General features: G+C 35.3%; 1 long non-coding RNA gene across 1 annotated transcript in view; it reads left to right on the top strand.

Annotated features, from left to right (window-relative positions):
- Positions 1–431: 431 nt before the first annotated feature.
- Positions 432–11,179, top strand: part of LOC309960930 — a 54,528-nt gene continuing 43,780 nt past the window's right edge. Inside the window, exons 1-2 of the long non-coding RNA XR_014326152.1 lie at positions 432–470; positions 2,061–2,109. This is a non-coding gene — a long non-coding RNA (uncharacterized lncRNA). The remainder of the gene's footprint in view (positions 471–2,060; positions 2,110–11,179) is intronic.

The following is an 11,179-nucleotide window of genomic DNA, read 5'->3' as shown; positions in this document are numbered from 1 at the left end:
ATGCCACATCCTGGGCTTGTGCTTTCAAATACATTAACCCATTTAATTCTTAAAAGAAATATTTGAACATGTATTAAGATGATAGGGGCTTAATGGTAAAGTAGAATGGGATAAAACTGTAAGACAAGCATGTGAATGGCTATGTAGACAGGGGATGAAAAATTTAGGTTTGGGTGCCTATATGGTCATAAATCAGACAATCCTGTTTAACTCAATATATCCTAACCCTGCGTATAGATTTTCCTCTTATTCCTCTCTCTAATCGATCAGGGTTTGTCAAACTTTAGTATTCACAAGAATTTCCATATAGGTTTGCATATACAAAACCACGTTTACAGGCATACCTTGTTTGATTGTGTTTTGCTTTATTATGTTTTGCAGATTTTTTTTACAAATTGAAGGTTTGTGGCAACCTTTTATTGAACAACTCTATTGGCACCACTTTTCCAGCAAAATTGTTTTTAACGAAGGTATGTACATTATGTTTTTAGACATAATGTTATTGCACACTTAAAAGACTACAATATAGTGTAAATATAACTTTTATATACACTGGGAAACCAAAAAATTCATGTGACTTGCTTTATTGCAATATTCACATTATTGAGGTAGTCTGGAACAGAACCCACAATATATATGAGGCATGGCTGTAGTGTATTTGCTGCTTGCCCCTCCATAAAACTGTGAACATCATGGGTGAGAAGAGGAAGGGAATGCATACATACTGAGCTAGGCATCATATAAGCAGCACCTAATACTATGCTCTTCTGACAGTTGTTACTTCCTTGTCAACTGGAGGTCAGAACATGTATTAAGTTGCCCAGTTCACGTCACTATTGACATAGCAGGAATTTGAACCAAGGTCAGATTCAAACAAAAGCCCAAACCCTTTCTGTTTTCCACTTTTCCTAGGCAAATATATACTGGCCTTGGAAACGTGTCTTCAATAAAAGAAAGAAAAAGTGATATGTTTGGGGACAGGAAGTGATCAGTAGGTGTTGCATAAAAACAAGATATGTCAAGTTAAACTTCACCACCTCACGGTTTTGCCTTAAGCAGTCTTCACTATTAACAGTCATCTCATGTGACACCTTTGGATGAGGGCTTGCTCTGGGTAGGTTTCCTATGTATAAAATATCAACAGCCAAAGATGGATGTATGGAATCACCTCACTCACTATATTCCTTAAAAAAACACAGTAAGCTATTATAATAATCATGCATTTTTTTCTTTGCTTCTTAGCAGGCCAAATCAGAGTTTTGTTGTGTGTTTATGTGCATATGTGTTTAATCACAGTAGTAATTATGGTGCTATTAAATAGATAGTAGCAACTGAGTTTTCATATTATTTCAGTTAAGATGGAAAAACACCCACACCAGTAGAAGTCTTTTAAAATATTAAACTTTGATTTTAAATTTCCATACTGTAGAGTTAAAAGAGAAATTTTAAGAAAGGATAGTAAAATCATGACTCTCTTAAAGATATAAAATGAACATATCAAAAGATTTTATTTAATTCATTAAATAAAAAGGGAACCAGATCAATGTTGCAGCTTGTTCAAAGGAGAAGTCAGACCCATTAATTTATATGAAGTAAGGGAATGTTGAAATTAACTTACAAATGGACCCAAAGTGGCTTTTTCCACGGCTAGAATTAGAAGAATTATTATATGGTTATCAGCTATATACAATTTAGAGAGTTGTAAAATAGTTCAAAAGCAATGAAAGGTGCAGAGTCCTTTACAGAATCAGATAATCTCCTGGAGGCTCCAGCATGCCACTGAAAGGATATCTAGTAGTTTCTTTAGTTTATCCCAAAGTCTTAAATTCTTCCTTACAAAAAGTACCTGATAATTCCTATAAAACCTATTTTCTAAAATAACAATTTTTAAAAAGAAGAGCAATTATTTTAAAAACATCCTGTTTATGCCTAACCATGTTGTCGTGTTTCCTGGTTTCCTCTGGCAGCTGAAAAGTACACTAAATAGTTAGACAGTGTTCATGGAGAGTACTTGTTTAATGCCTATTTAGACATTACTGTGTCAAAATTTGTTTTCACAGCCCTTCTTGCACTTGCATAGAAATGTACGAGAAGACCTGAACAGGGCAGGTAAGGAGCCAGAAAACAATATTGGGTGCGGTGTTAAAACAACCTGGGTGGGGGTGGCGGTGGGGAGCAAGATTCCAAGTCCACACCTGTGGCTTAAATTCACTGAAAAGACACAATTTAATAGATGTGTGCATAAAGAGAATATGGTGGTGTTTCCCAAAGAATTGTTGAGGAACATCTACCTTTTGGGGTGAATAAGATGATTTGCAGGTACACATACCTACAGAGCCTCAAAGCATTAATTCACACAGTGATTCAGTTCTAGGAGAGCTTTAGAAATGAAATGATGTTAGATGTCCTGACAGAAAAAATAGACCAACTTACAGTGCTGACATTGAGGATCAAGTAGGATTGGTTGGATGGGTGTGGAGATCAAATGATAGACAGAGTGTATGTGGGGGGGATGGTGTGTGTGTGTGCATGCATGTTCATGGGAGAGAGAAAGAGGGAGTGTGCACAACAGAAGGCTTACTGATGCAAACCTGTGGCCTGATTACCCATAATAGAAAAAAAAATTTCCTGTTACCCTTAAAGTTGTCTTTCCCTCAATACAAAGAATAGATTATACCCACAAAATAGACTCACAGAAATGGAAAACAAACTTATGGTTACCAAAGGGGAAACAGGGGAGGAAGAGATAAATTAGGAGTTTGGGATTAAAATATACACACTACTATATATAAAATAGATAACCAACAAGGACCTACTGTATAGCACAGGGAACTATACTCAATATCTTGTAAAAACTTATAATAGAAAAGAATCTAAAAAGGAATATATGTATATATATATATATATATATATATATATATCTGACTCACTTTGCTGTACACCTGTAATTAACACAACATTGTAAATCAACTATATTTCAAGAAAAATTTTTAAAATAAATTCACATTTGCTAATATATATAATTTTAATAATTTAATATATAATTTAAATTATATATAATTTTTAGTTGTATATAATTTTTAACATATATATATATACACACATAAACACATACCCATAGACCCTACCCGCCAGTCAGAACAGTCAAGCATATATATACAAGAGGCAGGAACATTGTATTATATTTATAGGCTTCTTTTTTATAGAAGTTTCAAAAATCAAAACACATAGCTATTTCAAGATGGCACAGTGGTTATATTTCATCATTTGGCTTTTTTGTCTAACAATCTTTCTTTTTTTGTACTGTATGCCTTTGAGTAATTCTATTCAAATTTGTACAATTTCTGTAGCAGTTTCTACTCAATCTGTGTAAAATGACACACCTTTGGATTATACTTCTTCCTGAAGAATTATCAAAAACATTGGTATTGAATTTATTATCACCCACCAAAATACAGCACCTACTATGCTGTCCCTCTGCTATTGAGTTGTTTCTGTGAATGCCATGTTTAGTAGACTAATCTTAGTTTCATTTATCTAAAGTAATAAGTGAGAGACAATGTGATTTTTTCCCACAATGCCTATTTTAATATAGTAGAAATCTGAAGAATAATCATGTGGGCAAGTGAAATCTAGACTATGTATTGTATTCAGACTAGCAAAAATTGATAAGTTCCCCTAATTAAGGTCTTCTTTAAAAATTAGCATTGGGATGTTTTAATAATGAATTCTAAGACCCTAACGCTAACCCTAAGAAATAGAATGTAGTCTAAGAAATAGAAAACAAAAGGAGCAAATGAGTACTTTTCTAAATGCTAATAGCACAGTCTGCCAGTTTTATCTGGGGTCATTTCCATCAAGCATTTGAATAAATGGCCTAGAAGAAGAAAAACACAATAAAGCATAATTTCTATAGGCTTGAGGATGACATTGTCCTGGTAAAGGACTAAAAAATGCAAATAGATAGACCATGAAGCTAAAATAATCTTTATGAGAGGAAGTCGATGGATGTCAAATAATTAACAAGTACCTTTTTTGTTTAGACATTATTCTAAATGCTAAAAATATGGAACAGTAGAAGATGTGCTATCATAATTATCTGTAAATTTCACAGTGACTGTGATAGTCCCAGCTTGACTTCATCTTAGTAAGTGGTAACTATAATAGTGTGCTTTTGATATTGTAGGTTACATAGAGGCTTTTTGGAAGTACAGGAGTTAATACTGTGGTATCTATGATCCTCTCTAGAAGAAGATACCAAAGACAAAATGGCCATTACTATGAAACAAAAGCAGGTAAATGAAATCATTAGAAGATTCATATTAAAGATTGGAAGGGAAAGTTTCTAAGTTTCTATATTTTTTAAAAAGGCTTTTAACTGATATATACAGCAGCCCAAGTAAGCTCTAAGTAATATAATGGCAACCTGATGGAGACAAAAATGTAGAGGAATAAGGGGTGCTGTGAGAGGTGAAATAGTTGAAGAGTATGAAAGAAATACACAAGATTGCTAACACCTATGTAACTATGAGTTGTTTCTATCATGTTGAAAGCAAAGTATATGGTAGTGATCATCTTTTAATTGGTCAGAATAGAGTGAAAACAAGAGGCCAGCATATCTTTAGTTGTGCATACTTGCCCAATACCAAAGAAATTTGAGTGAGCTGCTTTTGTGGATGGCTACTGAGCTGTGAGAATATCAAGAAACATGGTTTCCCAAAGCTACAGACTGCCCTGACCCTAAATGGATAAGGGAGCCATGGAGCAGTGAGTTTCCTAGAGCCTATCTTTTCTCAATTCTCTCTTGATAGAACAAGCCTCTCTTCCTTTCTCTTCTCTAGAAGAAGGGTTCCACAAAGCTGGCTTTATTCTGATTTCTGTGATAAGCCTGTGCCATGTTTTGTCATATATTCACTAGAAACACTAGAGGGTAAAAACAAACAAACAAAAATGCCCTCAGTTTGCCTATTCCGACAACAATGGTAGATAAATGATTTTTCTTACCGTCCATGGCATGGCCTATGTTAAATCTGTTGCTGATTTCTTTCCTATTGTTTTCCATGACATTACACTATTTTTCCCCTTTCTCTTCTCTGTTTACTCCATTTCATTTTTGTGGAGTTCTCTCCTCTTATCATGAGTCATAAATTGTTTTCTCTCAGGCTTTTCCCTGAGCAATTTTGTCACTTGGAATTCACTGCAGAAAACACAGTTTTCTCTAGCTAGTGTAAGCAGTAAGGGATTTGCTACAGGGTATTAAATTACCTACAGAGTCATTGGGAAAGTCTAAGAAACAGACTCAAGGTTGAACTTTCAGGAACATCTTCAAGGACACAAAACAAAAGACTGTCCCTTAAACCAGGAAGCCATTTGTCAAATTGTGAAGGTGGCACTGGTTCATCTACTGACTCCAGAATGGGAAAGATGCCACTTCCAGATGGTTCTTAAAACTGAAGCAGCATACACAGCAGCAGAATTACCCTCACTTTACATTAACTTTCTAAATCTCACATAGGGACATCCAACTGGTAGAATCCAAATCGTTTCCAGAATCCTAAATGCAAAGGAGTATGGAAAATGTAGTTTTGGCCTTCTAACCCCTGAAGTAAGGATTACATATTAGAATAGAATGAGTTGGATCTATATTCCATTGGTTACTCAATACCCAGATACATTCTTCCATCCACACTTAAGTGCTAGCAACAATTCAATAGCAAACAAACAAACATATAACCTAAACAGATAAGTTAAAAGTGGGCAGAGGACCCAAATAGACATTTCTGAAAGGAAAACATATAAATGGCCAATAGGTATATGAAAATGCTCAAATCACTAATTATCAGGGAAATGCAAATCAAAACCACAATGAGATATTACCTCTTGGTAGAATGGTTATTATCAAAGAGACAAAAGATAAAAATTATTCACAAGGATGCAGAGAAAAAAGAATCCTTGTGCACTATTGGTACGGCCATTATGGAGAGCAGTACAGAGGGTCCTCAAAAAATTAAAAATACTACCATATGATCCAATAATATATACCCCTTCTGAGTATATGTCCAAAAGGAATGAAAACAGTATCTTGAAGTGATATCTGCACTTTCATATTCATTGCAGCATTATTCACAATAGCAAAGATACGGAATTAACCTAAGCGTCAACTGAAAAACCAGTGTGGAGGAGACAGGCCCCCTTGCCTGCCGGAAAATCCACTAAGTCAGACAAAAGTGCTGGAGAAACCTAGAATCTACTCATGAGAATTGCACATGTGCTAGCTTGCTGACAATCAGGGCAGAAAGAGCCTTGCACTGGGAGTTTCCACCTTGCCACCCTTCACAATCAAAGGGGGCAAACACCCCAGCTCTGCTTATGCCACACTGCAAAAAGATCTGGCAGAGACTTTGCTTAGCTGTGCATAGACAGACCGGGGTGCCTGGGGTGTGATGTGGACAAGGTCTCAGAGACCATTGTCTGTACCTGCAAAGGGTGGTGGGTGTAGCAACATGAATGTTGTCAAAATGCATGTGAACAGCTTGACAGGAGTGCATGGTGGCTAAGCACTGAATCTCCGGTAGACAGGCCCTGGGAGGGGATTCATCTAGCTACACAGAGACAACATGGAGGGCCTAGGCTGTGGTCCAGGTGGAGTGGTGATGACTATTGTCAGCACACTGAGGAGTACTCAGGGGTTAGGTCTATTAAGATTATTAATAGAAATGCAGATCACTGTAACAAGGAACTAGAAACTATACAGATGAACTGATCAAAATTAGACAATTAGGGGCTTCCCTAGTGGCACAGTGGTTAAGAAGCCTCCCGCCAATGCAGGGGACAAAGGTTCGAGCCCTGGTCCAGAAAGATTGCACATGCCGCAGAGCAACTAAGCCTGTGCTCCACAACTACTGAAGCCTGTGTGCCACAGATCCCTCAGGCTGCAACTACTGAAACCTGTGTGCCATAACTACTGAAGCCTGTGCTCCTAGAGCCCATGCTCTGCAACAAGAGAAGCCATCACAATGAGAAGCCCGCACACCACAAGGAAGAGTAGCTCGCACTTGCTGCAACTAAAGAAAGCCAGAGCACATAACAAAGACCTAATGCAGTCAAGAAAAAAAAAATAAATTAGACAATTAAATTGCTGAGATAAAATCCAGTTTAGAAGCAATGAATAGCCAATTAAATGACAAGAAGGCATAATGAATAACTGATCTGGAAAATAGAATAATGGAAACCACCCCATCAGAACAGTAGACAGAAAGACAAATTTAAAAAAATTAAAGCAACATATGAGGTCTATGGGATAATATAAAATGTGCCAACATATGCATAATAGGGGTTCCAGAAGGAGAAGAGAGAGCGAGAAAGGGATCAAAATGTATTTGAAGATATTATGGATGAAAACTTCCCAAACCTAAAGAAGGAAACAGATATCCAGGTACAGGAAGCACAGAGGGTCCCAAATAAATGAACCCAAACAGACACACACCAAGACATATCATAATTAAAATGGCAAAAGTGAAAGACAAAGAGAGGGTTCTAAAGATAGCAAGAGAAAAACAGTCAATTACAAGGGTAGCCCCATAAGTCTATCAGCTGATTTCTCTGCAGAAATGTTGCAGGCCAGAAGGGAGTTGCATGTCATATTCAAAGTCCTGAAAGGGGAAAGCCTGCAAGATTATCCTTTAGAATAGAAGGAGAGACAATGAATTTCTCAGGCAAGCAAAAACTAAAAGAATTCAGCAATACTAAACCTACCCTAAAAGAATTATTAAGCAATCTCCTCTAAATAGAAAAGAAGAAGAAAAAAATAGAAAAGAAAAAAGGATCTATGGGAAAGGGAAAATCACAGTAGGAAAGGCAAATATATAAGAGGATTGAAGATCACTTAAATAAGCCAGTACATAGGTTTAAAAACAGTCAAAAAATTGTAACAGTAATTATTACCATAACACACAGCAAAAGGGTAGGAATGGAGATGTAAAATAGGACATCAAAATCACAAAACTTGGGGGAGGAGAGTATAAAAATGTAGATCTGTTACACTGTGTTTGAACTTAATGACTACCAGTGTAAAGCAAGTAGGTATAGTTATGTGTCAACATAATAGAACTCCATGGTCCAGAAATAAAAAATATACATAGATTCACAAAAACCAAAAAGAAGAGAACACAGGGATTACAAAAGAAAATCATCAAACCACAAAATGAAAAATAAGAAATGAACAAAGAAGAACTACAAAAACATCTGGAAAACAATGATTAAAATGGCAATAAGTACATATCTATCAATAATTACTTTAAAGGTTAATGGACTAAATGCTTCAATCAAAAGACACAGAGTGGCAGATTGGATTAAAAAAAAAAAAAGAACCTGCAATATGTTGCCTATAAGAGACTTCAGGGCAAAAGACCAACACAACTTAAAGTGAGGGGATGGAAAAAGATACTTCATACAAATGGAAATGACAAGAAAGCAGGAATATAGCACTACTTATATCAGACAAAATAGACTTTAAAACAAAGGCCATGAAGAAAGACAAGGACATTATATAATGATTTAGGGATCAGTATAAGAAGATATTACACTCATTAACATATATGCCCCCAATATAGGAGCACCAAAATATATAAAACAAATACTAACAGACATAAAGGGAGAAACCGACCATAATACAATAGTAGTAGGAGACTTTAACACCCCACTGACATCAATGGATAGATCATCCAAACAGAAAATCGATAAGGCAACATAGGTCCTAAATGACACAATATACCAATTGGACTTAGTTGATGTATACACTACATCCCCCCAAACCAGAATATACATTCTTCTCAAGAACACATGGAACACTACCTAAGATAGAACACATACTATGTCACAAAATAAGCCTCAACAAATTCAAGAAGATAGAAACTATTTCAAGCATCATTTCTGACCACATGGTATAAAACTAGAAATCAATCACAGAAAGAAAAATGAGAAAAATAATCACATGAAGACTAAACAATATGCTACTAAAAAACCAATGGTTCAGTGACAAAAACAAAGAAGAAATCAGAAATACCTTGAGATTAACAAAAATGAAAACACAGTGCTACAAAATCTGTGGGCTACAGCAAAAGCAGTCCTAAGGGAGAAGTTCATAGCAATACAGACCTTACTCAAGAAACAAGAAAAATTTCAAATAAGTAATCTAACCTACCATCTAAAAGAATTAGAAAAAGGAGAACAAACAAAGACCAAAGTCAGCAGAAGGAAGGAAATAATAGAGATCTGAGAAGAAATAAATAATGAAGGTAAAAAAAAATAGAAAAGATGAATAAAACCAAGAGCTGTTTTTTTATAAGATAAACAAAATTAGCAAACATTTCACCAGACCACAAAGAAGAAACAAGAGAGGACCCAAATAAACAAAATAAGAAATGAAAAAGGAGAAAAAGCAACTGATACCACAGAAATACCCAAAACAATTATAGTAGAACAAGATGAACAGTTATATGTCAACAAATTGGACACCTGAGAAGAAATTGCCAAGTTTCTAGAAACATACAGGATGCCAAAATGGAGTAGAAAAGAAACAGATAATTTGAACAGACTGATCACTAGAAGTGAAATCTCATCTGTAATTTAAAAAAATTCCTGCAAACAAAAGTCCACAACTGGACGGCTTCACTGGGGAATTCTACCAAACATACAAAAAAGAACTTATCCTTCTCAAACTATTCCAAAAAATTGAAGAGCAGGAAATACTCCTAAATATATTTTATGAAGATACCATCACTCTGATACCAAAACCAGACAAAGACACTACAAAAAAAGATAATCACAGGCAAATATCTTCTATGAATAAAGATGCAAAAATCCTCAACAAAATACTAACAAAGCAAACCCAACAAATGTAAAAAGTATCATACACCATAATCAAGTTAGACTCCTTCCTATGTCACAAGGATGGTTCAACATACACAAATCAATATGATACACAACATTAACAAAAAGAAAGACAAAAACCACATAATCATCTCAATAGATGCAGAAACAGCATTTGACAAAATTCACCATCCATTCATGATAAAAACTATCACCAAATTGGATAAGGTGAACATATCTGAACCTAATAAAGGCCATTTGTGACAAACCCACTGCCAACATAGTACTCTATTGTGAACACTGAAAGCCTTCCTGCAAAATTCAGGAACAAGACAAGGATACCAACTTTCACCACTTCTATTCAACGTAGTGTTGGAATTCCTAGCCACAGCAGTCAGACAAGAAAAAGAAATAAAAGGTACCCAAATTGGAAGGGAAGAGGTAAAATGCATTATTTGCAGATGACTCTATATAGAGAAACTTAAAGTCTCCCCACAAAAACTATTAGAACTAGTAAATAAATTAAGCAAAATAGCAGAATACAAGATTAATACACAGAAATCTTTTGCATATCTTGACACTAACAATGAAATATCCAGAAAGAGAAAGTAAAAACAAAAATCAATCCCATTTAAAATTGCATTTAAAAAAATACCTAGGAATAAACGTAACCTAGGAGATGAAAGATCTATGTGCTGAAAAAGGAAATTGAAGATTATTCAAAGAAATGGAAAGATATCCCATGCTCTTGGACTGGAAGAATTAATATTGTTAAAATGCCTTGACTACCCAAAACAATATACAGATTTAAGGTAACTCCTATCAAAATACCCATGACAGTCTTCACAGAACTAGAACAAATAATCCTAAAATTTATAAGGAACCAAAAAGGGTCCAGAATTACCAAAGCAATCTTGAGTAAAAAGGACAAAGCTGAAGGCATAACACTTCCAGACTTCAGACAATACTACAAAGCTACAGTAATCAAAACAGAGTGATATCAGCACAAAACAGACATATAGATCAGTGGAACAGAGTAGAGAGCCCAGAAGTAAATCCACACACCTTTAGTCAGGTAATCTACAACAAAGGAGTCAAGAATACACAAAGGAAAAAAGACAGTCTCTTCAACAAGTGTTGTTAGGAAAACTGGACAACTACTTGTAAATCAATGACATTAGAACACTCCCAAAGAAGAACTACAATCTTTCATCCTGTGGAACGAAAACCACATTCACAGAAAGATAGACAAAATTAAAAGGCAGAGGACTATGTACCATATGAAGGAACAAGATAAAACCCCAGAAAA

Source organism: Leucopleurus acutus (genome assembly GCF_964270905.1).
Source record: "Leucopleurus acutus genome assembly, chromosome: 4".
Classification (NCBI taxonomy): domain Eukaryota; kingdom Metazoa; phylum Chordata; class Mammalia; order Artiodactyla; family Delphinidae; genus Leucopleurus; species Leucopleurus acutus.
Note: the sequence above shows the minus strand (reverse complement) of the source record. Positions and strands in the feature narration are given on the sequence as shown.